Below are 20,943 nucleotides of genomic sequence, written 5' to 3' on the forward strand. Positions count from 1 at the left end.
GATCCGGGAAATGAAAGTTGGTCCACAAGCTTGACCATTCTTCCTTCATGTGGAAAACACATTACTCTAAAGAGTGAGGAGACTATAGCTTTCATGGAATATATATAGTCTCGTCCAAGGAGTAGGTTATAATCCAAGGGTCCTTGAACGACCATCATGTTCATTTGAACGGTCTTCCCTTTCAATGTTATAGGCACATTGGGGAGGATCCCTAAAGGTCGACTGGTTCCTTTATCAAAGCCTGATAGACTTCTCATCTCAGGCAAAAGCACTGGCGAACCAAGCATTTTCCAAGCAATAGAGGAAAGGATACTCATAGATGCCCCCTCATCAATGATAGTGCCAGCCATTACCATTCTGTATATTTGAACAATAATTCTGAATGGTATGCTTGCTGGCAACTGGGGTCTGCCTAGTTGGTTCCAGTCAAAGGACGCAACCAGGCTGCTTGGTGGTGGGACCGAATAAACGGCCGGATATCGCTCTGACGAACTTCCTTCCTGCGATAAAGGAATGGGGGCATTGCCCCCTTGTTCATCAGAGTCAGTGTTGATGAAGAGAATTTGGACGGTGTCGTCTTTATTCTCCTCTATGATGGTATCATTCGAAGATAGAGCCTCTGAAGGCAAAACCGGGTCAACTACCGTATCAACCTTTTGACTTTCGTCAAGCATGGATCCAGACGGTTCATCTTCAATGATAGGTGCTTCGGCTGACCACCTGGGCGGATCAGCCGGGTTCTCAACTAGTGAAGGACTTTGCAGGAGTTTTTGATATCCAGGAGGAAGTTGCGCTCGTAAAATCGGGCGATCTTCCAGAACTCTTTTAGCCTCGTCTAAGAAGGGACAACGGTGGATGGCATGATCACCTTCACACAGTCTACAGGGAAATATAGCTTCCCCTCTCTATCCTGGGACTTCACTTTCACTAGTCGACGGTGAGCAGTCAACATGGCTATCAGAGGTTGATGCTACCGAATTGTGCAAACGGGGAGACCAGTCCCTTAGTATTCGAGGGATACAGGGACAATCTCTATGGAAGTGGTCTCCCTTGCATATGACGCATGGCGATTTAGGCCTGGTCAGTGCTGTGTGTGGATTTTTGTCAGACGACACTCGTTTGCCCCCAGTCGCCTTTGGCTCCTTCTTCTTCTTTTCCTTCTTCTCCTTAGGAACTCAGTTTTTGGCTTTAACAGTTCCATCAAGCGAAGAGGAAGGAGGAGAGGAAGATGAAGTAGAAGGCTGGTGGGCAACTCTGTTCTGGTCTAACTGTTGACTCGACTGTTCAGGAATGGTGGTGTTCTGAACGACATTGGTTGAAAAGAGCCAGACTGGCAGGCCAATTGTCAGTCCTGGAAGCGACAATGTGGCCATGTGGGGCGCACCAACATCTCCCCAAGAGGAGAAGGGACTAGGATTTCCACCAAGGGGAATTCCTTGGTTGGTGTGCTCCATTTTTTCAACCTAAAGATCAACGTAGGAATTAAAGGGTGATTGTTCCGTTTAAAATAAATTTTAACGACGCTTTAGACACAACTTGCTTTTTCAATTTTAAAGAGTCGAGAAAAAGCTAAATATGACTCTAGTCTCCTTCGATTTTTTAACGAACCCGAAGTGACAAATGCTCGGATGGACTTTTTCCGTTATAGAGTCTGAAAAAGGCCAAAAGGAACTGCTCTGGAGTTCTAGGCAGAGGGTGTGCCAAACTTTTCACAAAACCGCAGAATACTTTTTAGGGTACGGGCGGTCGATCTTCCTGAATGCTGTGTTCAGTGCATTGCGATCAGTAGGGTGGCCGACACGGCTTCCTAAGGATAAAGGTTTTATGCCTATAGGGGTCTCCCAATATATACGTGACGGTACGTGGGAGCACAATCCGTACTGGCACTATCGTCCCTCAGGAGGAATCACCCACCTTCTACGAGATCGACAGTCACTAGGCTTAACGACGCCGGAACACGTCTCTAGCCTAGACCTCTATGTTGTGCGTTACGTTACAAAGCGTTGTTAAGTTCATTCAATTTATTTTAGGTTGATCTTTTTAAAGTTTGCCTTTCAAGGTTCACCACGAGATGTATGATACAAATTCCTAAATGCAGTCTAAAGATGATAAGCAAGCTTTATATCTTTTCAACTTTGAAAATCCTAGCTACTAAGGGAAAAGAAAGACACCATCTTTTCTCAAAGAGCAATCAGCACACTCTAATGCACTTTTCCTAAATCCAACATGCAAACTATCAAATGCAAATGCACAATGTAGGTGTTTGTTTTCCGCTTTCTTAGTATTGATGCCTACAAAGAAAGCTTTTTGTACAACTTTGAATTTGCTTTTAAATGATCAATACAAACAAGTTTACTTTTTCGAAATCAGAGAAGATAGAAGAGATTACAGCACTTAATGATTTTCGAAATGAATACTTGTTTTAACACTTAAAAGAGACAAACTCAAACCAATAAGCAAAAGCAAATGTATAATCAATCTGCAAACAACCAATGAACTCTCTTCTAAGATCACAACCAACAGATCTGAATCAAGGGCTACAGGATGACTATTTCACTCATGCAAAGGAAGATTGTAAATGACGCCACAAACACATAAAAACACTCACAGTCTTTTTGTACAAAAGGAGGCAGAATTTAAGCAGAGAAAAGGAGTTTTCAAACTGGTACCTATGCTGGTTACAGGCCACAAAAATCAGAGATCAAAACAAGGCAAAACAGAGCAGAGAACTCCAGCTGCACAAGGACAAACTGGTTCAGCGCAACCTCAACACAGGGGTTTTGACATTCAACGCAGGTAACCTTCACGGGAACTACGTTGAAATGCAGAATCCCTTCACTAGGTCTGCGCTGAAGGAGAAACTCTCGTTTCCCACAGGTTCTGGGTCACAGTTTGTTATTTAATTCACTGTTTTAGGCCAAATAAAAGCAACAAGCAAGGTGTAATCAAAGGGATGCTTTGAAAGGATACTAAGATCTATCACAAGGATCATCAAATCATTTGTGAATCCATTGTTCAGATCATAGACAAGTCCAGCAATTGGATCAAAGTAGCAACTGTCTACTTTGCATCCGGGAAAGATGCAGTTCGACTGTTGCTCTCAAGTCTATGAAATAAACAATGATAGAAACACAAATAAAATGAATAAACAGATCTCCCCAGCGGAGTCGCCAATTTGTTGTGGGGAAAAATGCCTATGCAGGACGATCCTATCCACCTAAGGTGTGACAGTGCCTTAGCAACAAACGAGTACAGCTATACTGGTTTCTTCCTTTATGAAATGTGAAAGAAGAGAGATCAATAGACTTACCGGTGTCTTCCGTTTGTCCCTCGATCCAATCTCCCTTCTCTTTGGGTGTTCACAGCTACTTGCCTTCTTGCTTATCCAGCTACAGCTTCCTGCAAGATCACAAGAGAACATCTACTTGCGACAAGAGAACAACTACTTGAGACAAGAGAAGAACACTACACAAAGACAGATGTTCACATTCATAACTAGTTTAGGATTAGAAATAAACCAAATACACTAATACATTCGTACATCAAAATACATCAGCATATAGGAGAAACCAAGATAGCTTTATTGATGAATAACAAGGTTCAGGAAGAGATACAACCCAGAGGGCTCCAATCCAGCATCTCCTTCCTAGCAAATGGAATTCCTATCTTCAGCCCCCTCAAAGCATTAAGCACCCAATGATTCCAGTCTCAAACCAACAACAATTCTTTGCAATAACAAAATTCCAGCCTCTAGATCTCATGGAGGAGAGATCCATATATAGATGTTTGGAGAGAGGATGAGTCAGCTTGAGATTTGACTAGTGTCCTCTCCCTCTGTCAGTTCTTGAGTCCACTTGGAGGTTCTTGCTTCCACTTGGAGAAATGGAACCTCTTACTCATCACCAGTCGAATTCCCTGAGGCAAGTGTCATTTTGGAAGCTTCCTGGGTTTTGACACCTTGAGAAATGAGCCTGCCACTTGTCCACTCTCGTTCAGCGCAGGTAGCCTTTGTTCCAGTTGACATTCAACGCAGGTAGCCAGTGTTGGCTTTGACATTCAGCGCAAACAGCTAGTGTAGCCACTGAAATGATCCTGAATTGACTTGTTTTTGAGCAGTTTCAGGTGGAGAACTTCTGTGAATTGCTGTGGTTTGTTAGCCTTGTTCCTCTAGGGGTAGGAACAACATGTTTAGGGACTTTGGATCCCTTAGATTATGGACATTTCATGCTCAATGCTGTAAGGCACAAAAATGTCTATAACACAGGTTACCCAAAGATTGTTCTATTCGCGGCGCAAACAAAACACTTCTTTGGCAATATCTACCGAAATAAAAAAAGGTGAGTGGCGGCGCTCACCAACTCACATAACTTTGACAAGAGAATCCTGTACTAGAATAACCCCTTCTTCCAATCACAGATGGGGGTACAAACTAGGCATATTCTCCCGCGGAAACCTACCCTATACCCGAAGTTTTCCTGCCGAAGCAGACCAGGATGCATGCCCCCTGGGTTTCAGTCATATCCCTCCGAATTACTCGCGCTCATCGGGAGGACGGACTGGAGATTGAGACATTTCTTGTGTGAAAAGACCATTTAGGGATGGTATATGACTATTTTCTATGAGTGATCCGGGAAATGAAAGCTGGTCCATGAGCTTGACCACTCTTCCTTCGTGCGTAAAACACATTACTCTAAAGAGTGAGGAGACAATCGCTCCCATGCAATAAATATAGTCTCGTCCAAGGAGTAGGTTATAATCCAAGGGTCCTTGAACTACCATTACATTCATGCGAACTGTCTTCCTTCTCAATGTTATGGGCACATCGGGAAGGATCCCTAAAGGTCGACTGGTTCCTTTATCAAAGCCTGTCAAATTTCTCATTTCAGGCAAAAGCGATGGCGAACCAAGCGCTTTCCAAGCAGTTGAGGAAAGGATACTCACAGAAGCCCCTTCATCTATGATGGTACTAGCCATAACCATTCTATATATTTGAACAATAATTCAGAATGGTATGCTTGCTGGTAAACGGGGTCTGCCTAGTTGATTCCAATCGAAGGAGACAACTAGGTTGCTTGGAGGTGGGACCGAATAGATGGCCGGGTATGGCTCTGACAAACTTCCTTCCTACGGTAAAGGAATGGGTAAATTTCCCCCATGTTCATCGAAGTCTGTGTTTATGAAGAGAATTTGGACGGTGTCATCCTTGTTCTCTTCAGTGACTGTATCATTTGAAGATAAAACCTCTGAAGGCAAGACCGGGTCAACTTCCGCCTCGACCTTTTGAATTTCATCTGGTATGGATTCGGATGGTTTATCTTCAATGATAGGTGCTTCAGCCAACCACCTGAGCGGGCAAGCTGGATTTTCAACTAGTGACGGACTCGGCAAGAGTTTTTTGTATCCAGGAGGAAGTCGTAACGGTGAAACCGGACGATCATCCAAAACTCTTTTAGCTTCGTCTAAGAAGGGACAACGGTGGATGGCATGATTGCCTTCGCATAGTTTACAAGGAAATCTAGCTTTCCCTTTTTGTCCTTGGGCTTCACTTTCACTAGTTGGTGGTGTGCTTTCAACATGATCATCAGAGGTTGACGACACCGGGTTGTGCAAACAAGGAGACCAGTCCCTTAGTACCCGGGGGATGCAAGGACAATCTCTGTGAAAGTGGTCTCCTTTGCAAATGACACATGGCGATTTAGGCCTGGTCGGTGCAGTGTGTGGATTTTCGTTAGATGACACTCGTTTTCCCCCATTCGCCTTTGGCTCCTTCTTCTTTTTCTCTTTCTTCTTCTTTTCCTTATTCTCCTTAGTAACTTGACCTTTGGCTTTACCAGCCCCATCAAGTGAAGAGGAAAGGAGAGGGAGAGGAAGAATTAGAGGAAGTAGAAGGTTGGTGGGCAACTCTGGACTCGTCTAATTGCTGATTCGATTATTCAGGAATAGTGGTGTTCTGAATGACAGAGGTTGAGAAGAGCCATACTGGCAAGCCAATTGTCAGTCCTGGAAGAGACAATGTGGCCATATGGGGTGCACCAACATCTCCCCAAGAGGAGAAGGGACTAGGATTTCCACCAAGGGGAATTCCTTGGTTGGTAGACTCCATTTTCTCAACCCAAGATCAACATAGGAAAGGGGTAATGAATATTCCATTTAAAATAAATTTTAACACGCTTTGACACAACTTATTTTTTCAGTTTTTAAGAGTCGAGAAAAAACAAAAGATGACTCTAGACTCCTTCGATTTTTAATGAGCCTGAAGTGTCAAGTGCTCAGATGGACCTTTTCTGTTAAGGAGTCTGAAAAGGAACGAAAGGGACTGCTCTGGAGGTCTAGGTAGAGGGAGTACCAAACCAATCGCAAAACTACAGAATACTTTTTACAGTACGGCAGTCAATCTTCTCGAATGCTGTGTTCAGTGCATCGCGATCAGTAGGGCGGCTGACACGGCTTCCTATGGATAAAGGATTTAAGCCTATAGGGGTCTCCCAAACTATGCTCGATGGTATGTGGGAGCACAAGTCCGTACTGGCACTTATCGTCTCAAAGTGGAGGAATCACCCAACCATCAATGAGGACAACAGTTACCAGGCTTTACGACGCCGGAATACATCTCTAGCCTAGACCTCTAAATTTTGTGCGTTAAGTTCCGAAGCGTTGTTAGATTCATTGAATTTATTTTAAGTTGATCTTTCTTATGAAGTTTGCCTTTTGGGTTCACCACGAGATGTAGATGCAATTCCTAAAATGCAATCTAAAGATGATAAACAAACTTTTATCTCTTTTCAGCAATGAAAATCCTAGCTACTAGGGGAAAAGAAAGACACAATCTTTTCTCAAAGAGAAAAGAGCATACTGTAAATGCACTTTCCTAAATCAATCCAAACAGACTGTCTATATGCAAATGCACATGCATGTATTTGTTTTTCACTTTCTTAGTATTGATGCTAAAAAGAAAGTTGTTGTACAAATCTGAATTTGCTTCTAAGCGACAAACTCAAACAAGCTTCTTTTCGAAATCAAAAGATAGAGACGATTACGACACTCTATGATTTTGAAATGAATACTCGTTTTGACACTAGAAAATCATAAATTCAGACCAAAGGCAATAGTAAATGCATAATCGACCATCAACAACAAATAAACTTTCTCCTATGATCGAAATCGACACTTGTGACAGATCTAAATCAAAGGACGACAGTACGATTATTATACTTTTGCAATGGAAAACTGTAAACGACTCAAAAAACACAAAAAAATATCTACAGTTCTTTTCTACAAACGAGGCGGATTATCAGTAAGGAAAAGGGGTTTGAAACAGTCATATACTGATCACTGGATGCAAAAATCAGAGACAAAACTAGAAAGAATGAAGCAGAGAACCTCAGCTGCACAGGGCTAAGCTGATCAGCGCACCTGTTACACAGAGAAACTGCATTGCAATGCAGGTTGCCCTCTCGGAAAGTGCATTGAAATGCAGAAACTCTTCACAGTGCCTGCGCTGGGGCAGAAACGAGAATTCTATCCGGGTTCTGAGTCACGGTTTGCAGTTTAGTCTTTGGTTTTTGGCTGAGTAAAAGCAATCAGTAATGCACAATCAGGGGTAGATCTAAGGAGGGTCTAAGAGCTATCACAAGGGCAATCAAATAGTCTATGAATCAGCTGTTCAAATCATAAACAGATCCAATGAATGGATTGAAGTAGTAGATGTCTACTTTGCATTTGTTATGGCAAATGCAGTTCAATTGCTACTTATAAGTTTATGAAATAAACAAAAAGAGATACACAAACAAACTAATTAGACATTCATCCCCAGTGGAGTCGCCATTTTGTTACCAGGAAAAGTGTCTATTTAGAACTGCTCTATCCCACTAAGGTGTGACAGCTGCCTTAGAAACAAACAAAGAAAACTACTTTTGTATCTCCTTTATGAACTATAAACAAAGAGGATTAGGAAGAACCAACCTGTGTCTTGCGCTAGTCCTTTGATCCAATCTCTCTCCTCTTTGACAGCTTCCAGCTACCTGCTCCCTTACTTGCCCAGCTTCACCAAGTACCTGTAAGATCACAGAAGGAGGAAACTATACAAAGACATGGATTTATATTCATAAATAACTTAGGATCTGATTTAAGTTAACCATACAAATGTAACAAGCATCAATGATACAAAAGCATGGAGAAGAAACTCAAATAGTTTTTTATTGATATACAAGAAGATCCAGGAGGAGTTACAACCGATGATTCCTGACCCAGAATCAACCTCCCAGCAAAGAAGCCCCTCTTCACCTCCAACAAAGCATAGATCGCCCAATTCTCTGATATGTATCTCAAAACCAACAACAATTCCTTACAAGGTGCAAAATTCCAGCCTCTGGATCTCTGGGATGAGGGATCCATATATAGATGTATGCAAGGAGGATGAGTCAGCTTATGATTTAATTAGTGGCTTCTCTTTGTCAGTTCTTGCTTCCACTTGGAGACTGAAGGCCTCTTACTCATCCTTGGTCGAATTCAGTGAGGCAAGTGTCATAGGAGAAGATTCTGGAAGCTTCCATTGTCTTTCCACCTCGCGGAATGACACTGCCATTTGTCATTTCCCGCTCAACGCACCCTGGTAGTGCATTTAGGTGCATTGCAATGCACCTAGCCAGTGGATTTAGGTGCTATGCAACGCACTTGGCTAGTGGAGCAGCTGAAATGATCCTGTTTTGACTTATTCTGAGCAGTTTCTGGTGGAGAACTTCTGGGAGAAGCTGTAATTTGTTGACCTTGTTCCTTTAGGGGTTAGAACAACACTTTTAGGGACTTAGGAGCCCTTGGTTTATGGACATTTCATGCTTAGAGCTGTAAGGCACAAAAATGTCTATAACATCTAGTGCTGGATATAGGAAGCAATTCAATTCTTTTGCTATCTTACAATGAATAAAATTGTGGGTACTTCTTGAATCAACCAACACTATTACCTTTTTCTTCTTGATTTGTCCTTCTATCTTGATGGTTTGAGGAGTGCTAATTCCAGCCAATGCGTTACAAGATATGGTCGAATTCATTTCTTCTTTATCTAGGCTTTGTTCCTGGACTATATCCTCTTCTTTTGACCTTTCTTTCTCCTTTTCTTCTTCCTCTTCACAATCTATGTAGAATAATTTCTTCTCAGCACACATATGACCTTTAGTGTATTTGCTATCACAACTGTAACAAAGCCCTTTTGCACTTTTTTCTTCCAAATGTTGTGGTGTCAACCTTATAGGTTGTGGAAGGCTAGGGGCAACAACACTTCCATATTTATAGTTGTGAGTGGCATGCTTCCTGGTTGCCATAATTTTGCTTTCCGTTTTCCTTGCTAACCTAAATGCCTTCTCTAATGAATTAGGTTCCCAAGGCGAGCATCATGTTGGATATTATCCTTTAAAGTCCCTATGAACACATCAATCCTATGCTCCTCTGGAATATTTTTTACCCTTATGTTCAATTTTTGGAACTCCTCAATGTGCTCCAATATTGAACCCTTTTGTTTGAGACTTATCAATTGGCTAAAAAAATTGTTGCTTTTTTTATCCTCATAATGTGCTGTCAATTCTTCTGTAAAAATTGCTCAAGTGATAATTTGTTTACAAGAGCAAATCCATTGATACCATACAAACTGATTTGGTTCCAAATATAAAGTTGCAATAGGTACCTTTTCTGTGTTTTGCACATTATTGAGATCAAAAAATTGCTCCATCTGTAATATCGATGTTGTGGGATCCTTGCCATCAAACTTCCTCATATCGATTTTTGAATATGGAGGGTCTTCGATCCAACATTAGAGTCTATGGAATCATGATTAACATTTCTTTTGTTTTCATCATGAGTTTCCTTTACTACCCTTTCACCATTAGTGACCATTTCTTGTAGCAACTTATTCATATTTATCTTCAATTCTTCCATTTTATCATCCATGCCATCTATTTTAGCGTCCATGCAATTCATCTTAGCTTCCATGCCATCCATCTTAGCTTATATGCCTTTCTTTAAGCAATCCATCTTAGCTTCTACACCTTTCTTTAAACCATCCATCTTAGCTTCTACATCTTTCTTTAAACCATCCATCTTAGATTTTGTTACTTTTGGAGCAAGTGACACTTGTTGCACTTGGTCTCGTAATTTTGATATATCATGTTGCATTTCTTCCTCTTCTTCATGACTCATGCTAGATATTTTAGGTTTCTTACTAGGTGTTTGCATTTTCTTTCCTCCGGGCATCAATTACTGATAATAATGCTTTACTATTCCCTTTGAATTCCTTCAAACTAATTTTTCAAACCAAGCTTATACAAAAATTAAAAAAAGAAACTACACACCGTTTTTCACTTGGTAGGAGCTTGATATTGAATCTGATGTATCTATGTAATTTCAGATCATCCAGTTCTAAAATTTTGATCTGTAGTATCCTTCTGTGTCCTCTTTCCAATGCCACCAGTCTGATCCAAATTGGATTCTCCAAGGACGAGTTATGTAGAATCTCCCAAGATGACCTAATTATAGACCTTTCCAAAAGAGCGAACTTGTATGAAGTGCCACATGTCATTGTTTTGACTTTTGGCTCTAAAAAATATATACAAGAAACTATAGTCCATCCTATTTTTGTACCTTCTTACAAAATTTCAATCCGATGTTCAGAGAGAAAGTTATGATAATTTTCCCTAGGTCAACTGTTTGGAATGTAATTCAGGAGTCTACAGAAAGACCAACTCCCTCAGATCATATCTTCGCAAATATAGCACAAAAAGCTTTGAAATTCGGACTCGAGGTTCAGTGAGATTTCATCTCAAATGGGTTTTTTTTTCGCTTCTGAAACATCACAGAAACAAATTTATAGTGAAAATTCAACGATGACCTATTTGGAGCAGTGAAACCCTAGAATCCAAAGCTCTGATACCAAATGTTATGAAACCAGCTCACAAAAAAAATAGAAAAGATAGATCAACCCCTTATAATTCAACCTCTTCGAGGGGGAAACCTCATTTACATTACATAAATGAAAAATTCTTGGATGATTCAAATGATAAAACCTCCTTTCTATGTATAGGAGTCTAAGGGGTCACAATATAACCAAGCCAACCTAACAATACTAATATAAGGGCACAAAAATAATAATAAAGGAATTCTATGGGGCACAGTAATAACAATATAGGGACAATAGCGGCACAACAATATTAATAAGGGATACAACTACAATATTAATGGGGGCATCATTAGTATTAAAGGGACCTAACATGATCAATGTGAGAGACAATCCAGTGTATCATGTTCGCGCATGGGAATGCAGGGTATCTGCATGCCATTCGGTACAAGCTGCACTTATGAATGTTCAAATACACTTGATGGTCTTCGAGGTCTTCCTCAAATGTGATTTCAAATGCTTCATTGACCTCTTTCCACTTCAATTTTATGTCCTTTTCTAGAAACAATTTGGTATCTTCATAGATCGATAGACTAGAGGACACTCGCTCAACTGGTACTCCAGCTGCATTTCCTTTAGTGTCCTGTGATCCAGATCTCTTGGAGGCCATTTTTATTGTATTTCTAAGAGGTGGATGAACACCTAAAATATCTGGAGACAAAGAAACATGCATGGCAACAAATTTGTCAACAGAAACCAAAGCAAATTTGGGGAATGACATAGCACATACCTAGGGAATTGATAGGAAAGATTGCGCAATTTCTTCTGGGAGGCTGGGAGACTGGCTGCCAAAACTATGAAAAAGGTATTTTTGGGTATTTGGGAGGCAAGACTAGCTATTGGATTTTCACAATGCGCAATCTGGACTGGTTGCTGACTGTTGGGATTGCGCAATGCACAATTCTAGTTGGGAGTGACTATAGGCTTAGGAACTGCATTGTGCAATTTTCTAGGCCAACAATCACTGTCCCTCATAAATGTACAAAATAGTCCACAAGAAAGTACCTGGGTAGAAATGTGCATTTATGGAGAGAAAGGCGAAGCCTTCTTTCCCCAGATTGCGTAATGTTGTCTCGGTGAAGGCAGAGTCTGGGCCAAGGTTGGCTAGACTCACCAATGGGCAACTGAAAGAAAATATGAAAATGAAAGCATGGTGACACTAAGTGAAAGTAGAAGTGAATGACAGTGCATGCAAACATGAATAAAAGATTCAGTAAAAAGATCAACATGCATGTGGGTGAAGTGAGTCGTCGAATCGACGACCATTCATGTAAAATAGTTTCATGCATACAACAACAATGAGATAGAAACAAAAGATGAAATAGTGCTAGGACAATATAGATACATGTAAATGATTGCAAGCATTCAAAGAAATCAGGAAAACAACACTCACACAAGAGAAAACACAAAAAACGATAGAAATGCTGAAAAAGAGAAGTTGAGGCCACTTACCGTGAATTGCTGAGGCGGATGTGTCAAAGAGTCTTGGATGTGTTGTGGGATTTCAGAGCTCCAATATCGATGTGAAAGAATGAGCTCTGATATGTCGAATAAATAAGTTTGAGATCATGATGCACATGCCACAAATCTAGGAAAAAGTGACATTTGGACGAAAGTTTCTGAAACAACTTTGCATGTAACCTCCAGCTGCTAAAAATAGTTCCCTAAATCATGGGATGCCTTTTTCATGTTGCCTTTTGCGATTTTGGGAAATACGACACATGCATGCAAGTAAAATTTCCTTGGTTTCAGGTGGAACTAGTCATCCAAACTACTCATTTAAGAAGCTGCTCAATTGCTGGAAGGAAATGTGCATTTTTGGCTGGGATTGGGCTACCTGCCAAGGAGATTTGTACACTTTCTAGGCAAAGTAGCTGATTACTACCCAAGATTGCACAATTCCTTGGCTGAGCAGCCCTACTGGGGAAAATTGTGCAATTCTCATTGTGAGTGTTAAATGGTAGAATTGCACAACTATGGAGCCCAGTAGGCTTCCAGACAAGATTGCACAATTTCTAGAGGGAAGGCTAGTAGCCCTCCATAATTATGCAATTTCTTGGCATAATTGCTCAGCCTATAGCTGGACCAAGTTTGGATGAATAGCCTGTGAGGGGAATGCATCAATATTTGATCGACATGCTACTTTTATGCAAGAAAAACATTGAAGCTTGTGTACTTGATGAAGCAAGACAAAATGCTATGAAAATTTGGTAGGGAGGCTCCAAAACGAAGCTAAGGAAAAATTTTGGAGGGTGGTTGTAGCTGCTACACCACTCGGAAAAATATCTAAGGCAAGAGAAACTAAGGTGAAAATGGATGAATTGTCCACCAAGGAGGTTTATTTTGAGGAAATAAAATGTACCCTTGATGTTGAATCCTTCCATACCCAAAACTTACTCTCCTAGACAATTTCAATTGAAGCCCTAATTAGGTCACTTATCCTTAAGAGGGAAAAATTTAGAGAGATGAAGGGAGAATTAAATTAAATTTATGGATAAGATAAGGTTTGATCAACAATTAGACAAGGCTAGTTCCAAGTCCTTATGTGTGTGGAGTGTATTTTATGTTGTATATTAGTTAATCCATGCAAAGGAGTAAGGATCTTTTGACGCCCTAATACACAACCCTAGCTATTAACTTTGTGAGTGATCAAAGACACTTGGGAGAGTTATAAAAAATGTTCACCAGGGGGATTACCATTCACATTCCATATATGAGTAATGTATACAATGATAATAGCTAGATACCATAAAATTAATATTCAATAATCAATTGTGTAATAGAAAAACCCTAGATAATCATTACTTTCCATACATTAGACATAAAACAAAAATTCGTCATAGACAAGGTACACTTAGAAGATGATGTTGGAAATAATACTGGGGGGGTAAATCAGTATTAGCAAGTCAACAATTTTTCATTTCCATAATCAGATTTATATACACTAGTTTAGTTAATGGAACTCGCGTGTACATGCAACTATGTTTAAGGCAACTAGCGTATATCCAGTAAACTTATAATTCAGTTAATTCATCATATGTTGATCTTTAATCAGTGCTTCATTAACCATATAAATAGTAACTAGTTGTAGTAAAAATAGAAGAGACCATCAAACATAAGAAACACACATGAACACCAGGATATAAGGTGGAAACCCAATGTGGGTGAAAACCACCTACTGCAATCGTCTCTATCTTCTTTAATAAGAGAATTATGTTTACAATTTTTTTACTGGTGCAGTCTTATACCAATATGCAAGCTTCTACCTGTAGAAGGCTACAACCTTCTCTCGTTCTCCAGCTTCTACTGGAAGGGAACTACAACCCCCTAGCTCTTGCACTAGCTGATATGTTTACTAGTACGTAGGTTCTGGCTTACAGAAGGTTACAACCTTCTCCTTTCTTCCAGGGACCATGTTTCATAAATTTTCAGACTGGATCCATCAATAACATTAATCAATCATCAAATATATCTACATCAATCAATCTCCTTTTCGAACCAATCACAACCGAATCAATCAATCACTCCATCAATCTAATCATTCAGAATGCTTTCACCAGAATACAGTAACCAAAACCAAATCCAAAACCCAAAACACTGCAATAGTAAACAAAAGTAACTAAAACATAGTTTATAAGGTATACACTACTTTCATGTGTCAAACCTACATGCATACACACCTTCCTCAGGGCCAACCAATGTACAGATCTGCAAATCAAATTTATGATGTATACACTGCTTTGATATGTAGAACCAATGTGTATATCCTCTTTCTCTAAATTGAACCTACGTATAGATCTGTAAATGATGATTTAAACATTACAACTATTCTAGACTTCAGTCATACCCAGATCATCATATTTATAGACTACAACATGGGCCAATTATTTAAATAAATGATCAAACCACATAAACATGATTCACTTCAAGCCTTGAGATCCTGATTCATCATTAGATCTTATCCTTCATCAAACACTAAGGTTCATCCTTGGTTCAGATCAAGCACAACACCATAAGCCAATAACCTGCATATTAGATTTCACACTTCATCAGATATTCGATACTTGCACTCCCTGGCCTAATGATCTTCTCCTCCTTTTATAGTCTTATGCCTTTCTCAATACCATGGAACAAAACCTCTTAGGTCAAATACCTTGGACCAAATACATGGGGTCAATACCCCAGACCCGATACCTTGGACCAATACCATGGATCAAAATACCATGGACCAAATAATTTGGACCAAAAATCTATTTTTCCAAGGTATACACGCTTTTCCTTCTATGAAAGTGCATGTGTACATATACGTGACTTGTATATGGTGAACCTGTGTGTATATGAAGCTTGGTCAATGGTGAACCTATGTATACCTCTTTTTCCTCATTCTGTGAAGACTCATCTGTAATTATTTTCCCTGCTATACTTTCATCTGAGTGAGTTGCCTTCTAAACTGATTCCCTGAAGTTGTCCTGTGTTTCATCACATCTGTCACATCTAATATCTCTTCTGTAGATTCATCTAGTTACCATATACAGGTGAGATGTTCTACTACAAGTGGGTGGCCATCAAGTACAACACATACATCATAATCCCAACAATCTCCCCCTTTGGGCTTAATGGAAACAACCACACCAAGTCACTTATATACAGGTGAGATGTTTTGCTACAAGTGGGTTGCCATCAAGTACAACACATACATCATAATGCCAAAATTCTCCCCCTTTGGGCTTGATGGAAACAACCACACCAAGTCACTCTCCCCCTTTGACATCAAGGGCAAAGGTTCATGCTCCCCATGAGTGCTTGCTGAATTCCCTGATATGCCAAAGTGTGTTGATTGAGCTCTCATGATTGAGTCCATGCTCCCCCTGAGCATAAGCAAAGTCTGCAAGAAGATGTTCTAGAAGAACATGACTACATGCTTCACAAAGGACCTTCCTATCATCAATGACTCATACATACATACATCTCCCAACCAAGGTGGGATATACCAAATTTGACGCATCCACCCAACCAACTGGGGATATACCAAAAGTTTATACATGACTGAAATAGAAATTATTACATCATCCTTCCCATGCGTAGTGTGGGTACAAATTAAATCATATGACTCATGGGACTTTAAAAGATATACATGACATTTAGACCAAAGACCTAAACAAGACCATGATAGTCATCAACTATCATACACCATATATTATTTGCACCATAAGCATCGGTCAACAACATCAACAACCTGTACATTTCCATCATCAAAGGAGTCACCTGAATCAAGACAATTATGTGGATCTGTACCAGGATCTTTTAAGATAATGCCAACAATGCATTATTAGAAGCATCTACTCCCCCTGAGCCTGTACCATACCATCATCAAACAGAGCATATGAGTGACTGAACCATAGCAGACCCCTATTTTTTCCTGAGTCTGGCCTACTACTTTTCTTTAAACCAACATATACATGATTGTTGCCCATAGAAACTCGCGTATGTATGTGACTACACTTCATGAAACTCACGTATGTCCACCTTTCTCTGAAAAAATAGGATTTAACATCAGGATGATGCAGAAACTACTCCCAGTTTTTTCCTGAGATATTCAAATGTTTCTTTGGGCAGTGGTTTAGTGAATATATCAGCAACCTATTCTTTGGAGGGAACATACTCCAATTTGACCTTTTGTTCAAGCACTTGTTCACGTAGAAAATGATATTTGATGGGTATGTACTTGGTCTTGGAGTGCATGACTGGATTCTTTGAAATACTGATGGCACTTGTATTATCACAAAGAATGGAGATGGGTGGAATACATGTGATCTGAATGTCTTGCAAGGTTTGCATCATCCAAAGTAGTTGTGTGCAGCAAGATGCAGAAGCCAAATATTCTGCTTCAGTTGTAGATAATGCAATTGAGCTTTGTTTGTTGCTGAACCAAGACACTAACTTGGAACCCATATAGAATGCACCACCACTAGTGCTTTTTCTATCATCAACACTTCTTGCCTAATCTGCATTTGTATATGCAAGAAGTGTAAGATCTATATCTCTAGGATACCATAAGCCAAAGTTCTATGTTCCTTGAAGATATTTGAAAATTATCTTGACTGCCTAAAGTTGTGATTTCTTTGGATTTGCGTGGAATCTTCCAACTATTCCCACTACATGCATGATGACTGTTCAGGTACCTGTTAGATAAATCAGACTGCCAATCATGAATCTATAAGTTGGTTGATGTACTGCTGTTGATTCATCATTTGAGCTAAGACTACATCCTATTATCATTTTCTTTTATCTATTAGACTAACCTAAGTACCCACGGGGATTTGAACCAGTGACCTATCGCAAGGAGTGCCTTAATAGTGCACCCCTTCACCGTCAATCCAAAGCCCCATGGGCTACATCCTATTATCATTGGAGTACATACTAGTTTAGAATCTTCCATGCCATACTTTTTCAATATTTGTTTGAGATATTTGGTTTGTGAGGGAAAAATACCATATTTATTTTGTTGAACTTGTAGACCAAGAAAATAGGTAAGCTCACCAAGCAAGGACATTTCAAATTCTTCCTACATTACTGAAGCAAAATTATGACTCATGGATTCTTCATTTCTACCAAAAATTATATCATTAACATACACAACAATTATTAGAAATTTACCAATGTCCATCTTTCTATATAGATTGCTATCTGCTAACCCCTTTGAAAAACCTTGTTGGTGAAGATATTTGTCAAGACGGTAATACCATGCCCTTGGAGCCTATTTTAGACCATAGAGAGCTTTTTTGAGTTTTCATACTAGTTTTGCATCATTTCCAAGAATGAATCCTTCTGGCTGTTCAATATAGACTTCTTCTTCAAAGTCTCCATTAAGAAAGGAATATTTTACATCCATTTGGTATACTTTGAATTTCTGAAAACTAGAAAGAGCAAGAAACATTCTTATGGTTTCAAGTATAGCAACAAGTGCAAAAGTTTCTTCAAAATCTATACCTTCTTGTTGAGCATATCCTTTACAAAAAAGTCTGGCCTTGTTTCTAATAAATTCTCCATTTTTGTTCAACTTTTTTTTTTAATATCCATTTAGTTCCTATGATATTATTTTCATGAGGTCTAGGAACTAATTCCCAAGTATTATTATTTTCAATTTGCTCAAGTTCTTCATTCATGGCCTTGACCCAACATTCATCTCTGCATGCTTCATTTACATTTTTCATTTTAGTGGAAGATAGTAATGCTAAATAGCTTGAGGCTTTGGAAATGGTTCTTCTTGTCTGCACACCTTCCCCTTTTCCCCCAAAATCTGAGTTTCTGGATGATTTTTCTGAACATACCTGGACGGAGTCTTTTCTTCTATCGTTATCTCTTCTTCTGGTGCTTCATTGGTTTCTTCTTCAGAATCAGTATGACTTGATGTGGGAAAATGATCCTCATATTCTTCATTGTCATAATATTTAGATTTTATCTATTTTGGACTTTGGCATGCTTCATCAACCACAACATCAATACTTTCAATAATTTTCCCAAGTCTTTTATTATAACATTTATATCCTTTACTTCAAGAAGAGTAGCCAAGAAGAATACCTTCATCTGCTCTAGGTTCAAACTTACCAAGTTTTTCATCAATCCTTTTGATGTAACATTTTCTTCCAAAAAATTTGAAATATTTTACAGTAGGAGTCTCACGATACCAAAGTTCATGTGGATTTTGAGTGTTTTTTACTCGATCATTTTCTTGGTTGAGAATAGTGACGGTGGGGAATGCAGCTTCACCCCAAAAGGTTGCAGCAGGTCTAAATTCGTCTAGCATAGCATGAGCCATTTGTTAAATAGTTCTATTCATCCTTTCTACCACTCCATTTTGCTGAGGAGTCCTTGTGGTGGAGAACTGCCTTTTTATTCCATGTTGTTCACAAAGGTCAAAGAATTCATCCAAGGTAAATTCCCCTCCTCGATCAAATCTGAGGCATTTGATTTTTCGATCTGATTCATTTTCAACCAAAGCTTTGAAGGCATTGAACTTTTCAAATGCTTCATCTTTATGCTTTAGAAGACCTATCCAACACATTCTGGAAAAATCATCAATGAAAAATATAAAGTATTTTTATCCACGAGGTGACTCTTTCCTTGATGGTCCACATAAATCAGTATGAACAAGTTCAAGAGGCTTACTAGTTGATCCTTCGTTTTCGATGAAGTGAGATCTAGTTTGCTTACCAAATTGACATGATTTACATATAGTATTTTTAGGAATGTTGATATCTGGAAGATCATGAATAGCCTGGAATTTGCATGCTTTTCTTATTTGAGAAAAGCTTAGATGTTCCAATCTTCTGTGCCATAGCCAGTTTTCATTGTTTTTTCTTAGATAACACTATTGTTGTCCTCCCTTGAGTATCTATAGGTTGTTTGGAGTTCTTTTACCTTTGATCACGATTTCACCTGTATCAAGCTCATGAACAACACATCCATTTGATCGAAACACTACTTCATTTCCTTGATCACACATTTGACTAACACTCAACAGGTTATACTTTAAGCCATCAACATACATAACATTCCCAACTTTAACTTTTTCTTTCAAGAAAACAGAGCCTTTACCTTTTATGACAGTAGGAGTGTCATTTCCAAATGAGACACTCTTTTCCTTTTCTAAGGCATTATATTAGTGTAGCTTTTCTTTGTCACCTGTCATGTGTTTTGAACATCCACTATCGATGTACCACTAGTTTTCTTGTCCTTCTGCATACAAGGCTATACCACATCTTTCTGTTTGCGGTTCTTTCTTTCTCCATATTTTGGGATTTAATGGAGTTTTCTTCTATTGAGATATTTGATAAAATTTACTCTTGCATTCAGATTCTTCATGGCCAAAGTTGTTACAAATTGAGCATTCTATTTCATTTTCAAGAAGATAAAAGTTATTATAGGAACTTTTCTTAATCCCTGTCACATTCCTTTGATTTCATGCTTCTCTAGTCATGATATCTAGTCATGATGGTTTTCTAAGCAACACATTGAGTAGCTTTGTGTCCAAAATTATGACATGAGAAATATTAACCATTAAGAAGTTCCTGTGATTATCGAATCTACTAACCTAGTGATTGTAGTTTCTATTGATATTCATCTTTGAAGCCAATTGAGTATGATTTACCTAAGGCTGGTCCTCGCTTCTACTCATCCTTGATGTAAAATGGGCTTGATTTACCTGCTGATCTACTTTATGCCTTTGCTGAGGATTGTCACACTGTCCACTGCTCTTTGCTGCATCAAGATAGCTTTTAGTGGAGGTTGACGGCTTCTGTGATTGAGATGCTTCTTCAGTATATTCAAGTCCTGTCTTTATCAGAGGAGAGCACTACACTTTGATAATTTCATTTAAGGTTTTTGATCCTTTATCAAATCTAAGATTGAGAGCTTTTGTTTTCTCAAGATACTTTCTTAGACCCACAATTTCACATTCAAGCTTTTCATTGTTTTTTTCTCTTTCAGCAAGTTGGTATGTCAAGGTATCTATAATCAAGTATCTATAATCATACCCTTTTCTTCTAAACAGATTTTTAGTTTAGATATTTCTTCATAAATATCATCTTCATCTAAAGCATCCAAAAAATCATCATCTTCATAAGCCATCAGAAGTCTATAGTCATTACTATTTTCATCTTCATCACTATTTGATAAACCATCACTATCTTCATGAGTATAGTAGTTTTTTTACGTACACTTTGTTTTCTATTCCATTTTGCATATTCCTTCCCTTTATCATATTTATCTTTATGAGGACATTTGGCAGCATAATGACTGACTCTACCACAGGAAAAACATTTGAAAGGTAGTTTGCCTCTGAATCTTCCAGAACACTGTTGAAGTTTCTTTTCAAAGATTGCTTCCTCTTCATCTTCTGAAATGTGTCTTGATTCATTGAGTTCTTCTTTTCCTTTTGCTGAAACTTTAAATGCGGCTTCTCTCATATATGATGGACCTCCTTTTCTCATCTCAAAGGC

Source organism: Pinus tabuliformis, chromosome 8 (genome assembly GCF_031772625.1).
Source record: "Pinus tabuliformis cultivar Carrire ecotype Pingquan chromosome 8, CPIR1, whole genome shotgun sequence".
Taxonomy (NCBI): Eukaryota; Viridiplantae; Streptophyta; class Pinopsida; order Pinales; family Pinaceae; genus Pinus; species Pinus tabuliformis.